We start from the raw sequence: 14,578 nt of genomic DNA on the forward strand, positions 1-14,578 counted from the left end.
AACTAGCAAAAACTTATCTTTTGCTGAAATGAACAGGCCATAAGAGAAATCCAGGGAGAGATCTGAATCCAACCCAGAAAACATTGACAGCTGGCATGAACTGAAGACCAGAGCCAGGTTAAATAGCAATGCCAGGAGAGACGATCAGTGAAAGCAGCTGCTACAGCTAAACTCAAGGAGCAGCAGTTCCACTCGAAACCACCAGAGGGAGCCCAAGGGCAGAACTCACAAAAGTACCATTCACAACCACAGGAGGGAGCCCAAAAACGGAATTCACAACAATTCTTAATCCTAAAAACCCCTTTAAAGACCTTTTCTTTACTTTGGACACCCAGGGCCATGAACCGGCTCGCTGCCACCGTGACCACCCCTTTAATGACGACCGGACCCGATACCGAGTACCCCTAGGCCCTAGCGCTGCACTCCAAAACTTGGCATCACGAACAGGATGGACCGACACAGCAAACTAGGTCTTGTGCACCTCAGAGACTGTGCTTTATTGAAAGACCATTGAACTATTAATTGCTGCCATTAACACCACCATTGCAGCGCCATGTGGCGTGCAGGAGGAGTTGGACATGTCATGGGCGGGGCTTGGAAAAACAGCAAAAAGTTATGGCCGCTCCTCACCAATACTCCTATGTCCGAGAGATCTGTCCGTCAACAAGAGAAGTCTGCCTCCTAGTCTGGGATGGGGGAAGCAAGGAAGAAGGAACCGCCCATAGAAGAGAATGCGGGAAGAGCAGAAGGAAGGTGTGTAACACCCTAGGTTCCTGGTTGTTGCAGTGGCATTGCTTTCCTCACGGGGAAAGTGATGCCATGCTTGGAAGCGAGGAAGGATTCCTTTATCAGGTATTCACAAACATGCAACATGTTCTTACTCCAGGCCAGAAGGGGGAGCGCTGATTCAGTTTGTGGGTGGCTCCCATAGATATATTCTGGCTGGAGGGAAAGTAGTCAGTCTGTAAGAAAGACAGAGGAAAGGGGCCGTGCAGACCAGAAGATCTACAGCTCCTTTGAAGAAAGTGTGGGGCCATGCAGCCATGTGAGGTGCTGCAGTTCCTGGAAAGGAGAGACAAAAGGATGGAACAAGCTGTAGAGAGCGAGAAGGAGGAAAAGGAGCAAAGGAGAGTTGAGAGCTGGAGAGAAGCTGCGACTGAGCTTCCTCCACGCTGAGCGCAGATATCGATAGCCGGAAGACTGAGGTTGTGGGGGGAGCTCTATGCCCCAAGGCAGAAACCAGCGGACAGCAGATTGCAAGTCACCTGTCCAACATTAACACCTGAAGACACAGTAGCAGATAGAGCCCGGGTGATAGAGATCGTGTAAAAAGGCTTGAGTTACCTGTCATGCAGGTAGTATCCTACCTAAAGTGGGACAGAGAGAAAACGTGAGGACCTTGTGTGAGGCCTAAGACAGCAAGGGACTACAACACAGCGCTAGAAGGAAGGTTTTCAACCCCACCTGGCTAGGGAGATTCCAGAGTCGCTTTCAAGCCGGCCGGACCATACCAGCACCTGTGATCCGGTACCCTGGACTGTGGCTGTCTACATCAGTAAAAAAGGTAAAGAGACTGCAACCCTGTGTCCTCCGTTTATTTTCTGGCACTGCACCCTCCTTGCCAAACACATCGGGAGCCCTCAGCTTCACCTGTTGGAAGCCATAACATCCATGCTGCCATAACATCACCCCAGAGGACACCTTTAAGCAGCGTCAGTCACCCCTGACCGTGTACCACAGGTGGCGTCACAAACTTTTATTATTTCACAAACCCCTTTAAAGACCTTTTCCTTTAACATGGGTGCCCAGGGCCATGGACCAGGTAAACGCTGCCATAACACATTCCTTTAAGTATCAGACCCGATACCGAGTACCCCACGGCCCTGGTGGGCGTTCCAACTTGATCACGAACAGGATCGACCGACCCTTTGAAATTGGTCTTGTTGGCTTCAGAGACTGTGCTTAACTGAGAGACTATTGGAATGTAAATTGCCACCAAAACTGTCACTATTACAGCATCATGTGGCGCACAGGAGGAGAAGGGCGTGTTGTTGTGGGCGGCACCTGGAGGAAAGGCGCGAAAACCATGACCGCCCCTCATCAATACTACTATGTGAGAGAAGTCCGCCTCCTGGTCTGGGATGGTGGGAAGGAGAGAAAGAACTGCCCACGAAGACAGGCGTGGTGGAGTGAAACCGTGGGAAACCAGACCGAGGAGGAAGCACCGGAAAGCAGCATGGCGGAGGGAGGTGAGCGAGCACCGGAGCGTGGGGTGGAGCAGGAGGACTCCCCCAGCCTGGACCCCAAGAACTGTACCAGCCACCTATGTTGGATCCGGACCTACTGCGGAAAGAAGTGGAGGAACTTACCCGGCAGCTCGTGCGGATGCAGCTGGAGGCTGTGGCCGGGTGGAAGGAGGCCTTCCTCGGCTACCTTAATGGATGACCGCCAGGAACCTTGTCCTTCCCGGAGCAGGAAAGAAGATCCGGCGCTCCGGATGAAAAGGTAAGGGGTGCGACCCTGACCCTGGCGGCGGAAGGCACAATAGTTAGGTCCGAATCACCCCCCACTGCTGTACACACCCGATCAGGGTTTTTGGTCCCTTGGTGAAATGTCACCATACGCCGAGGGTACCTCGGCCCCAAGTCCCGCTGCTACACCTGCACCAGATGACACCCTGGTGGGCCCCGTACCGACCCCACCAACTCCAAGGCCCTGAGGGATAGGCCATCAACTACACTGGGACCAGGGGGACGGCAGCCTGGACCAGATGACAGCTCTGTTAGTTCCAGCCAGTGGGCCCTGGGTTAACTATACCGAACCCGTGGTGTTTGAAGAGGGATCCACAGGGGCGGACTTGATAGCGCTCCAAGGAGAAATTCCTAATATAACCTGGCGGGAGCACTGTAGACATCGGGAAAAGCAGGAGAGGCAGCAGTCCGTGGCAGGGCAGGCATAAGAGGAAGTAGAGAGTTAACTAAATGTTAATAAGAGTTTAAAATGACTGCTAAAGTTTAAAAGTTCGTTTGTTTAAAGAAACACTGAGATCATGGACAGTGAATGGTCCACAAAGTTTCCTGTAAATAGTTGGCACCTCCTTAGGTGCTTTCTACTGGTTTCACACTTGACCAAAGAAGAGACTGTTCATTATTTACAGTGAAGAAACTGTTTATTAATGTTTATCTTAAAGAGTGTATTTGTCTTAAAGTGACCTCAAGAAAACCGTTTGGCGTGGCTGAAGACAAGGTCTGGATGTTATGCCTTGTAGCCCACCCAAACCTATGTTGGGGGTTTATGACTGTTCCATTAAAAAATTAGCGTTTATTATTGAATACAATCAAAAACCAAACAAAACACTAAATTAATTTCAATTTTAAAATGCCACCAGGCCACTGAAAAGTTGACCTACTTATACCTAACAAGGTAGTGATACGAGATAGGATGTGGGTGTATTTACTTCACCCTAGTAGCCCCTATTTGAACCCTACCTGCCAGTGGACATTGACACCCTCTTGGACGCAATATGGCACCCCCGCTCCTCGGCGGCTCACCCTGTAGCCCTAAAAGTCCCTTAAAACTTATAGTACTGAACTCAATCTCAAAACAAAAACACTACACAAAATCACCTCAGATCAGCTGGAATCTATAAACCAGTCTAAAGAGCAGTCCAACAATTAGGGGACTATAAACTGTGACGATTGGAAAATTATTACCAGTATCAGCCACCAACAAAATTCACTGCCAGGTGCAAATAACCAATATTGATAGTCTGGCGCTCCTAAGGGGTTAATGGGGCAATCATAATTTGATAGCTATTGCTCCCCCTCATAAATCCTTAGAGAAGTACCCTACCTACCAGCAGAGGTTGGTCCCTCTTGGATGCAATGTGGCGCTCCCGCTCCTCGGCGGCTAACCCTGGGAGCCTTTAAAGTCCCTTAACAACTTCTATTATTGAACTCAGTCTCAAAACAAAAACACTACAGAAAAATTACCTCAGATTAGCTGGAATCTGTAAACCAGTCTAAGGAGCAGACCAACAATTAGGGGACTATGAATTGGGATGATTGACAATTTATTACCTGTATCAGCCACCAACAAAATTCACTGCCAAGTATAAATAACCAATATTTATAGTCTGACGCTCTTAATGGATCTTGATCAGCCAGAAAAAACTATAATAAAGAATCATAGTGCAACATATTCAGAAAAATATGATTATCTCAGAGAGGTCTCCAGTTATGAGCCCCAAAGCGAAATATAATCATCGAAAATCAATGGACATAAACTCTCTGTATAGTGGAAACATATCCTTTCAGGCTAGGTCCTAGTCCCTCAATAATATATCTCTGGGTGTTAAAGAAACCTTAAGTTAAAAGCACCCTAACTAAAACAATATTTGAGATCACATGTCCATCATAATTAAGGTCTTTAACAGCATGCCTATATAAGAGCAATCCTAATGGAACACATCCAAGATAAATAGTTATTGCAACATGCCCTTAACAGAGAAAATATCCTAAATACATATACAAAGGATAAACATTTCTTGCAATATGCCCAAAGTAGGTCAACAGATATGATAATAAAACCCAGTCAATACTGGCAAACTTATCTGTACTTATATCTTGATTACATCAACCTCGCCTCGCCTTGTTTCCCTCCCATGATACAGCTCCCCAGGAGGCATATGGGATAATCTGTGTCTATCTATAACATCAGAGATAAATGCAGCGCCTGGTTGCAGGTGTAGATACCTCCATGGCCGAGGTCCCTTTAAATACCTAAACGGCAAAACATTTGTTTCCAGGTGAAACACACATAATAAGAACCTTAGGGCTACTTACTATCAATTTGTCCCCATTCTCAAACTGCGCATGTCCACATGCTAGACACAAGAGGTACTCTATGTTATTCACTAGGGACGCGTGTGCCAGAGGCACGGCGTTCCCACACTGCGCATGTCCATATTCTAGACACTAAAGGTCCCTCGACCCCACTCTCATGGTGTTATAAACGATGCCACACAGCGCAGGCTTCATGCACTCAGGTTCATAATCAAATCCGCCTGGATTCAACAGTGGTAAGGCTGCGCAGGTGCTGTCAGATATTAAAACATCAGTGCCTGCACAGCAAGAAAGCTGAATCCTAGCACCTCAAATCTTGTCAGGTTTAACAATAGTGTAACTTCGCAGGCGCAACCAAACTCCAAAGCAGCGGCTCCTGCACAGCAAAAGTGCCATATCATAGCACCTACCCCATCATATTCTCGGACACACATCTTAGAGTTCCACACATTCCCCCAGGTTGATGGTGCCAGGACAAATGACATCATATCCACAAAGGTACAACCAGCGAGCAATATTGCCCTTATATTCTCAGCCATGGATCCAAATTCCCTCACTTATACAGTATATTATGCCCTTCTTGGCCCCTATTACATGACAGATTCATCATGCAAAACAAGTACATGACAAATTAGAGTATTATTTACGTGTCTACGCATTCTATGCACTCCCAAAGGTTCATAAGGGGCTTACCCCTCTTAGAGGACATCCTATAATGTCTGGGGTGGGCTCATTAAGTCACAATGTGGGTATATATATTGATAATGTTTTGCGTCCATTTGTAACATCTTTGCCCTCCTATGTACGATATACGTCAGACTTACAATGGGGTTTTAGTGGAGACGGAGACCATTCTGGGCTCAATCAATGTTGAGGCCCTCTATAGCAGTATCCCGCACATAATGGGTCTCAAGGCACTAGAATAATATTTGAGAACAAGAGCTATATAAACTGGTGGTGGAGTTGATGGAATTCATCCTGACCCACAGCTATGTTCTTTTTGACGGCAAGTACTTCCACCAGCTCAGGGGGACTGCGATGGGTTGCTCTTGTGCGTCATCCTACGCAAATCTCCTCCTGGGCTGGTGGGAGGAAACAATTGTCTTTTCTGGAACAGATGGATGGTGTTCTCATATGATATCGGCTTGGAACCGGTATATTGACGATGTCTTCATCATTTAGAGTGAGACAGAAACTGAATTCCATAGTTTCGTGCGGTAACTGAATGTGAATCCCATTGGTCTGAGGTTTACATCAGAAAGTGATATGTGTGAACTAGCCTTCCTGGATGTTAAGATAACTATAAAACCCAGGCTATTTTGTAAGCCTACAGCCACGAATGCCGTTCTTCGGTGGGAGAGTCATCAGCCTATTCAAGGCACCTCGGCCATGGAGGTATCTACACCTGCAACCAGGCGCTGCATTTATCGCTCATGTTATAGATATACACAGATTATCCCATATGCCTCCTGAGAAACTGTGTCATGGGAGGGAAACGAGGCGAGTTTGATGTTTTTAAGATAAGTACAGATAAGTTTGCCAGAATTGACTGGGTTGTATGCAATAACTATTTATCTTGGATGTGCTCCATTAGGGTTGCACTTATATAGGCATGCTGTTAAAGACCTCAATTATGATGGACATGCGATCTCAGATATAATTTTAGTTAGGGTGCTTTCAATTTAAGGTTTATTTAACACCCAGTGATATATTATTGAGGGATTAGAACCTATCCTGAAAGTATATGTTTGCACTACACAGAGAGTTTATGTCCATTGATTTTCGATGATTATATTTCGCTTTGGGGCTCATAACTGGAGACCTCTCTGAGATAATCATATTTTTCTGAATATGTTGCACTATGATTCTTTATTACAGTTTTTCTAGCTTATTAAGATCCATTAAGAGCGTTAGACTATCAATATTAGTTATTTATACTTCGCAGTGAATTTTGTTGGTGGCTGATACTGGTAATAAATTGTAAATCGTCCCAATTCATAGTCCCCTAATTGTTGGTCTACTCGTTATACTGGTTTACAGATTCCAGCTGATCTGAAGTGATTTTTCTGTAGTGTTTTTGTTTTGAGATTGAGTTCAATACTACAAGTTGTTAAGGGACTTTCAGGGCTCCCAGGGTTAGCCGCCGATGAGCGGGGGCGCCACATTGAGTCCAAGAATGTGCCAATCTCCGCTGGTAGGTAGGGTACTTCTCCAGGGATTTATGAGGCTGAGCAATAGGTATCAAAGTATGATTGCCCCATGAACCCCTTAGGAGCGCCAGACTATCAATATCGGTTATTTGTACCTGGAAGTGAGTTTTGTTGGTGGCTGAAACTGGTAATAATTTGCCAATCGTCCCAGTTTATAGTCCCCTAATTGTTGGACTGCTCTTTACAGATTCCAGCTGATTTGAGGTGATTTTTTGTAGTGTTTTTGTTTTGAGATTGAGTTCAACTCTATAAGTTGTTAAGGGGAATTCTAGGTCTATCAGGATGAGCTGCTGAGGAGCAGGGGCGCCATATTGCGTCCAAGAGTGTGTCAACCTCCGCTGGCAGGTAGGGTTCAAATAGGGGCGACTAGGGTGAAGTAAATACACCCACACCCTATCCCGTATCACTACCTTGTTAGGTATAAGTAGGTCAACTTTTGAGTGGCCTGGTGGCATTTTAAAATTGAAATTAATTTAGTGTTTTGTTTGGTTTTTGATTGTATTCAATAATAAACGTTAAATTTTTAATGGAACAGTCATAAACCCCCAACGTAGGTTTTGGGTGGGCTACAAGGCGTAACATTCAGACCTTGTCTTCGGCCACGTCAGACGGTTTTCTTCAGGTCACTTTAAGACAAATACACTAACATTAATAAACAGTTTCTTCACTGTAAATAATGAACGGTCTCTTCTTTGGTCATATGTAAAACCAGTAGAAAGCACCTAAGGAGATGCCAACTATTTACGGGAAAGTTTGTGGACCATTCACTGTCCATGGCCTCAGTGTCTCTTTAAACAAACGAACTTTTAAACTTTAGCAGTCATTTTAAACTCTTAGCAACATTTAGTTAACTCTCTACTTCCTTTTATGCCTGGGACTGCTGCATCTCCTGCTTTTCCCGACGTCTACAGTGCTCCCACCAGGTTATAATGGAGATTTCTCCTTGGAGCACTGTCATGTCCGCCACTGCTGGTCCCTTTTCAAACACCATGGGTTTGGTATAGTTAACCCAGGGCCCACTGGCTGGAACTAATAGAGCTGTCAACTGGTGCAGGCTGCCGTCCCCTGGTCCCAGTGTAGTCAATGGCCTATACCTCCGGGCCTTGGAGTCGGCGGGGTCGGTAAGGGGCCCACCAGGGTGTCGTCTGGTACAGGGGTTGCAGCGGGACTTGAGGCCGTGGTTCCCTCGGCGTATGGTGACATTTCACCGAGGGACCCAAAACCCTGTTCGGGTGTGTACAGCGGTGGGAGTGACTCGGGCCTAGCCGTTGGGCCTTCTGCCACCGGGGTCAGGGTCTCACCCCTTTTCTTCCTAAGTTCTGGATCTTCTTTCTTGCTTCGGGCCAGACAAGGTTGCTGGCGGTCATCTGGTAAGGTTCCCGAGGAAAGCCTCTTTCCACCCAGCCACAGCCTCCAGCTGCATCCGCACGAGCTGCCGGGTAATATCCTTTACTTCTTTCTGCAGACGGTCTGGATCCAACTTCGGTGGCTGGTACAGTTCTTGCGGGTCCTGGCTTGGGGAGCCCTCCTGTTCCACCCCACGCTCCAGTGTTTGCTCACCTCCCTCCGCCATGCTGCTTTCCGGCATTTCCTACTCGGTCTGGTTTCCCATGGTTTCACTCCACCACGCCTGTCTTCATGGGCGGTTCTTTCTCTTCTTCCCGCCATCCCAGACCAGGAGGCGGAATTCTCTCGTTGATGGGCATACTTCTCTCACATAGTAGTATTGATGAGGGGGGGCCATGGTTTTCACGCCGTTCCTCCAGGTTCCGCCCACGACAACACATCCTTCTCCTCCTGCGTGCCACATGTGTTGTGAATTTGGTTTTGGGCTCCCCGGTGGTCACTGGTGGTACTGGACTTGTGTCCTCACTTTCTCTGTTCACCTGTTTCCTCCAGGATATGGGAGTTTCCTATTTAGCCTTGCTGCTCAGTCATTGCCTTGCCGGTCATCAATGTAACCAGAGCTTCTGTTGCATGTTCCTGCTCCTAGACATCTGATCAGCTAAGTTGGACTTTTGTCCTGAGTATTGTTTTTGCATTTTTGTTCCAGTTCACAGTTCTGTGATATTTCTGTAGCTGGAAGCTCTTGTGAGCTGAAATTACCACTCCAGTCTCATGAGTTGAGACTTGAGTTTAAAGTAATTTCAGGATGGTCTTTTGAATAGGGTTTTCAGCTGACAGTGAAGTTCCCTTTTCTATTTTCCTACTATCTAGTAAGTGGACCTCGCTTTGCTGAACCTGCCTTCATTGTTGTGAAATTGGATTTTGGGCTCCCCCGGTGGCCACTGGTGGAATTGAACTGGTGTGCATCATCCCCTCTGTTCACCTGTTTCCATCAGGATGTGGGAGTCGCTATTTAGCCTTGCTCCTCTGTCACTTCCATGCCGGTCAACATTGTAATCAGAAGCCTTTCTGTGCATGTTCCTGCTGCTAGACAACTCCCAGCTAAGTTGGACTTTAGTCCTCGTTTGTTTTTGCATTTTGTTCCAGTTCACAGCTGTAGTTTCGTTTCTGTGTCTGGAAAGCTCTTGTGATCTGAAATTGCCACTCTGATGTTATGAGTTAATACTAGAGTCTTAAAGTAATTTCAGGATGGCGTTTTGATAGGGTTTTCAGCTGACCATGAAAGTGCGCTTTCTGTCTTCCTACTATCTAGTAAGCGGACCTCAATTTTGCTAAACCTATTTTCATACTACGTTTGTCATTTCATCTAAAATCACCGCCAATATATGTGGGGGCCTCTGTCTGCCTATCGGGGAAATTTCTCTAGAGGTGAGCCAGGACTATATTTTCCTCTGCCAGGATTAGTTAGTCCTCCGGCCGGCGCTGGGCGTCTAGGGATAAAAAACGTAGGCAACGCTACCCGGCTACTGTTAGTTGTGCGGCAGGTTTAGTTCATGGTCAGTTTAGTTTCCATCCTTCCAAGAGCTAGTTCTTATGTTTGCTGGGCTATGTTCTCTTGCCATTGAGAACCATAACAGTTTGACCGGCCAAAAAAGGGTTAAATTAATTGACAGAGAAAGGAGAGAAAAAAGAAGTCTGCTGAAGATTTTTTTTTTTTTTTTTTCCCCTTCAGTTCTGAGTGTGCTTGTAATTGAATCTCTTGCAAGTCTGCCTATATTGCAGCCTTTCTCTCTCTCTCTCCTTCTAATCCTGGAATGGCTCTGTGTTCACCTGTTTAAAATGGATATTCAGAGTTTAGCTGCAGGTTTGAATAATCTCACCACGAAAGTTCAAAATTTACAAGATTTTGTTGTTCATGTTCCTATATCTGAACCTAGAATTCCTTTGCCTGAATTTTTCTCGGGGAATAGATCTTGCTTTCAAAATTTCAAAAATAATTGCAAGTTGTTTTTGTCCCTGAAATCTCGCTCTGCTGGAGATCCTGCTCAGCAGGTCAGGATTGTGATTTCCTTGCTCCGGGGCGACCCTCAGGATTGGGCTTTTGCATTGGCTCCAGGGGATCCTGCGTTGCTCAATGTGGATGCGTTTTTTCTGGCCTTGGGGTTGCTTTATGAGGAACCTCAGTTAGAGCTTCAGGCGGAAAAGGCCTTGATGTCCCTATCTCAGGGGCAAGACGAAGCTGAAATATACTGCCAGAAATTCCGTAAATGGGCTGTGCTTACTCAGTGGAATGAGTGCGCCCTGGCGGCGAATTTCAGAGAGGGTCTCTCTGATGCCATTAAGGATGTTATGGTGGGGTTCCCTGTGCCTGCGGGTCTGAATGAGTCCATGACAATGGCTATCCAGATCGATAGGCGTCTGCGGGAGCGCAAACCTGTGCACCATTTGGCGGTGTCTACTGAGAAGACGCCAGAGAATATGCAATGTGATAGAATTCTGTCCAGAAGTGAACGGCAGAATTTTAGACGAAAAAATGGGTTGTGCTTCTATTGCGGTGATTCAACTCATGTTATATCAGCATGCTCTAAGCGTACTAAGAAGCTTGATAAGTCTGTTTCAATTGGCACTTTACAGTCTAAGTTTATTCTATCTGTGACCCTGATTTGTTCTTTATCATCTATTACCGCGGATGCCTATGTCGACTCTGGCGCCGCTTTGAGTCTTATGGATTGGTCCTTTGCCAAACGCTGTGGGTATGATTTGGAGCCTCTTGAAACTTCTATACCCCTGAAGGGGATTGACTCCACCCCATTGGCTAGTAATAAACCACAATACTGGACACAAGTAACTATGCGGATTAATCCGGATCATCAGGAGATTATTCGCTTTCTTGTGCTGTATAACCTACATGATGTGTTGGTGCTTGGATTGCCATGGCTGCAATCTCATAACCCAGTCCTTGACTGGAAAGCTATGTCTGTGTTAAGCTGGGGATGTAAGGGGACGCATGGGGACGTACCTGTGGTTTCCATTTCATCATCTATTCCCTCTGAGATTCCTGAATTCTTGACTGAATATCGTGACGTTTTTGAAGAACCTAAGCTGGGTTCATTACCTCCGCACCGGGAGTGCGATTGTGCCATAGATTTGATTCCGGGTAGTAAATACCCTAAGGGTCGTTTATTTAATCTGTCTGTGCCTGAACATGCTGCTATGCGAGAATATATAAAGGAGTCCTTGGAAAAGGGACATATTCGTCCTTCGTCATCTCCCTTAGGAGCCGGTTTTTTCTTTGTGGCTAAGAAAGATGGCTCTTTGAGGCCGTGTATTGATTATCGGCTTTTGAATAAAATCACGGTTAAATATCAATATCCGTTGCCACTGCTGACCGATTTGTTTGCTCGCATAAAGGGGGCCAAGTGGTTCTCTAAGATAGATCTCCGTGGGGCGTATAATTTGGTGCGAATTAAGCAGGGGGATGAGTGGAAGACCGCATTTAATACGCCCGAGGGCCACTTTGAGTATTTGGTGATGCCTTTTGGTCTTTCAAATGCCCCTTCAGTCTTTCAGTCCTTTATGCATGACATTTTCCGTGATTATTTGGATAAATTTATGATTGTGTATCTGGATGATATTTTGATTTTTTCGGATGACTGGGACTCTCATGTCCAGCAGGTCAGGAGGGTTTTTCAGGTTTTGCGGTCTAATTCCTTGTGTGTGAAGGGTTCTAAGTGCGTTTTTGGGGTTCAAAAGATTTCCTTTTTGGGATATATTTTTTCCCCCTCTTCCATCGAGATGGATCCTGTCAAGGTTCAGGCTATTTGTGATTGGACGCAACCCTCTTCTCTTAAGAGTCTTCAGAAATTTTTGGGCTTTGCTAACTTTTATCGTCGATTTATTGCTGGTTTTTCTGATGTTGTTAAACCATTGACTGATTTGACTAAGAAGGGTGCTGATGTTGCTGATTGGTCCCCTGCTGCTGTGGAGGCCTTTCGGGAGCTTAAGCGCCGCTTTTCTTCCGCCCCTGTGTTGCGTCAGCCTGATGTTGCTCTTCCTTTTCAGGTTGAGGTCGACGCTTCTGAAATCGGAGCTGGGGCGGTTTTGTCGCAGAGAAGTTCCGATTGTTCCGTGATGAGACCTTGTGCTTTTTTCTCACGTAAATTTTCGCCCGCCGAGCGGAATTATGATGTTGGGAATCGGGAGCTTTTGGCCATGAAGTGGGCTTTTGAGGAGTGGCGTCATTGGCTTGAGGGGGCTAGACATCAGGTGGTGGTATTGACTGACCACAAAAATCTAATTTATCTTGAGTCCGCCAGACGCCTGAATCCTAGACAGGCGCGCTGGTCGTTGTTTTTCTCTCGGTTTAATTTTGTGGTGTCCTACCTGCCGGGTTCTAAAAATGTTAAGGCGGATGCCCTTTCTAGGAGTTTTGAGCCTGACTCCCCTGGTAACTCTGAACCTACAGGTATCCTTAAGGATGGAGTGATATTGTCTGCCATTTCTCCAGACCTGCGGCGGGCCTTGCAGGAGTTTCAGGCGGATAGACCTGATCGTTGCCCACCTGGTAGACTGTTTGTTCCTGATGATTGGACCAGTAAAGTCATTTCTGAGGTTCATTCTTCTGCGTTGACAGGTCATCCTGGAATCTTTGGTACCAGGGATTTGGTGGCAAGGTCCTTCTGGTGGCCTTCCCTGTCTCGAGATGTGCGAGGCTTTGTGCAGTCTTGTGACGTTTGTGCTCGGGCCAAGCCTTGTTGTTCTCGGGCTAGTGGATTGTTGTTGCCCTTGCCTATCCCGAAGAGGCCCTGGACGCACATCTCGATGGATTTTATTTCGGATCTTCCTGTTTCTCAGAAGATGTCTGTCATCTGGGTGGTGTGTGACCGTTTCTCTAAGATGGTCCATTTGGTTCCCCTGCCTAAGTTGCCTTCTTCTTCCGAGTTGGTTCCTCTGTTTTTTCAAAATGTGGTCCGTTTGCATGGTATTCCGGAGAATATCGTTTCTGACAGAGGAACCCAATTCGTGTCTAGATTTTGGCGAGCATTCTGTGCTAGGATGGGCATGGATTTGTCTTTCTCGTCTGCTTTCCATCCTCAGACTAATGGCCAGACCGAGCGGACGAATCAGACCTTGGAGACATATTTGAGGTGTTTTGTGTCTGCAGATCAGGATGATTGGGTTGCTTTTTTGCCTTTAGCGGAGTTTGCCCTCAATAATCGGGCCAGCTCTGCCACCTTGGTGTCTCCTTTTTTCTGTAATTCGGGGTTTCATCCTCGATTTTCTTCTGGTCAGGTGGAATCTTCGGATTGTCCTGGAGTGGATGCTGTGGTGGAGAGGTTGCATCAGATTTGGGGGCAGGTAGTGGACAATTTGAAGTTGTCCCAGGAGAAGACTCAGCTTTTTGCCAACCGCCGGCGTCGGGTTGGTCCTCGGCTTTGTGTTGGGGACTTGGTGTGGTTGTCTTCTCGTTTTGTCCCTATGAGGGTTTCTTCTCCTAAGTTTAAGCCTCGGTTCATCGGCCCGTACAAGATATTGGAGATTCTTAACCCTGTGTCCTTCCGTTTGGACCTCCCTGCATCTTTTTCTATTCATAATGTTTTTCATCGGTCATTATTGCGCAGGTATGAGGTACCGGTTGTGCCTTCCGTTGAGCCTCCTGCTCCGGTGTTGGTTGAGGGCGAGTTGGAGTACGTTGTGGAAAAAATCTTGGACTCCCGTGTTTCCAGACGGAAACTCCAGTATCTGGTCAAATGGAAGGGATACGGTCAGGAGGATAATTCTTGGGTGACTGCCTCTGATGTTCATGCCTCCGATCTGGTCCGTGCCTTTCATAGGGCTCATCCTGATCGCCCTGGTGGTTCTGGTGAGGGTTCGGTGCCCCCTCCTTGAGGGGGGGGGGTACTGTTGTGAAATTGGATTTTGGGCTCCCCCGGTGGCCACTGGTGGAATTGAACTGGTGTGCATCATCCCCTCTGTTCACCTGTTTCCATCAGGATGTGGGAGTCGCTATTTAGCCTTGCTCCTCTGTCACTTCCATGCCGGTCAACATTGTAATCAGAAGCCTTTCTGTGCATGTTCCTGCTGCTAGACAACTCCCAGCTAAGTTGGACTTTAGTCCTCGTTTGTTTTTGCATTTTGTTCCAGTTCACAGCTGTAGTTTCGTTTCTGTGTCTGGAA

Source organism: Ranitomeya variabilis, chromosome 4 (genome assembly GCF_051348905.1).
Source record: "Ranitomeya variabilis isolate aRanVar5 chromosome 4, aRanVar5.hap1, whole genome shotgun sequence".
Taxonomy (NCBI): Eukaryota; Metazoa; Chordata; class Amphibia; order Anura; family Dendrobatidae; genus Ranitomeya; species Ranitomeya variabilis.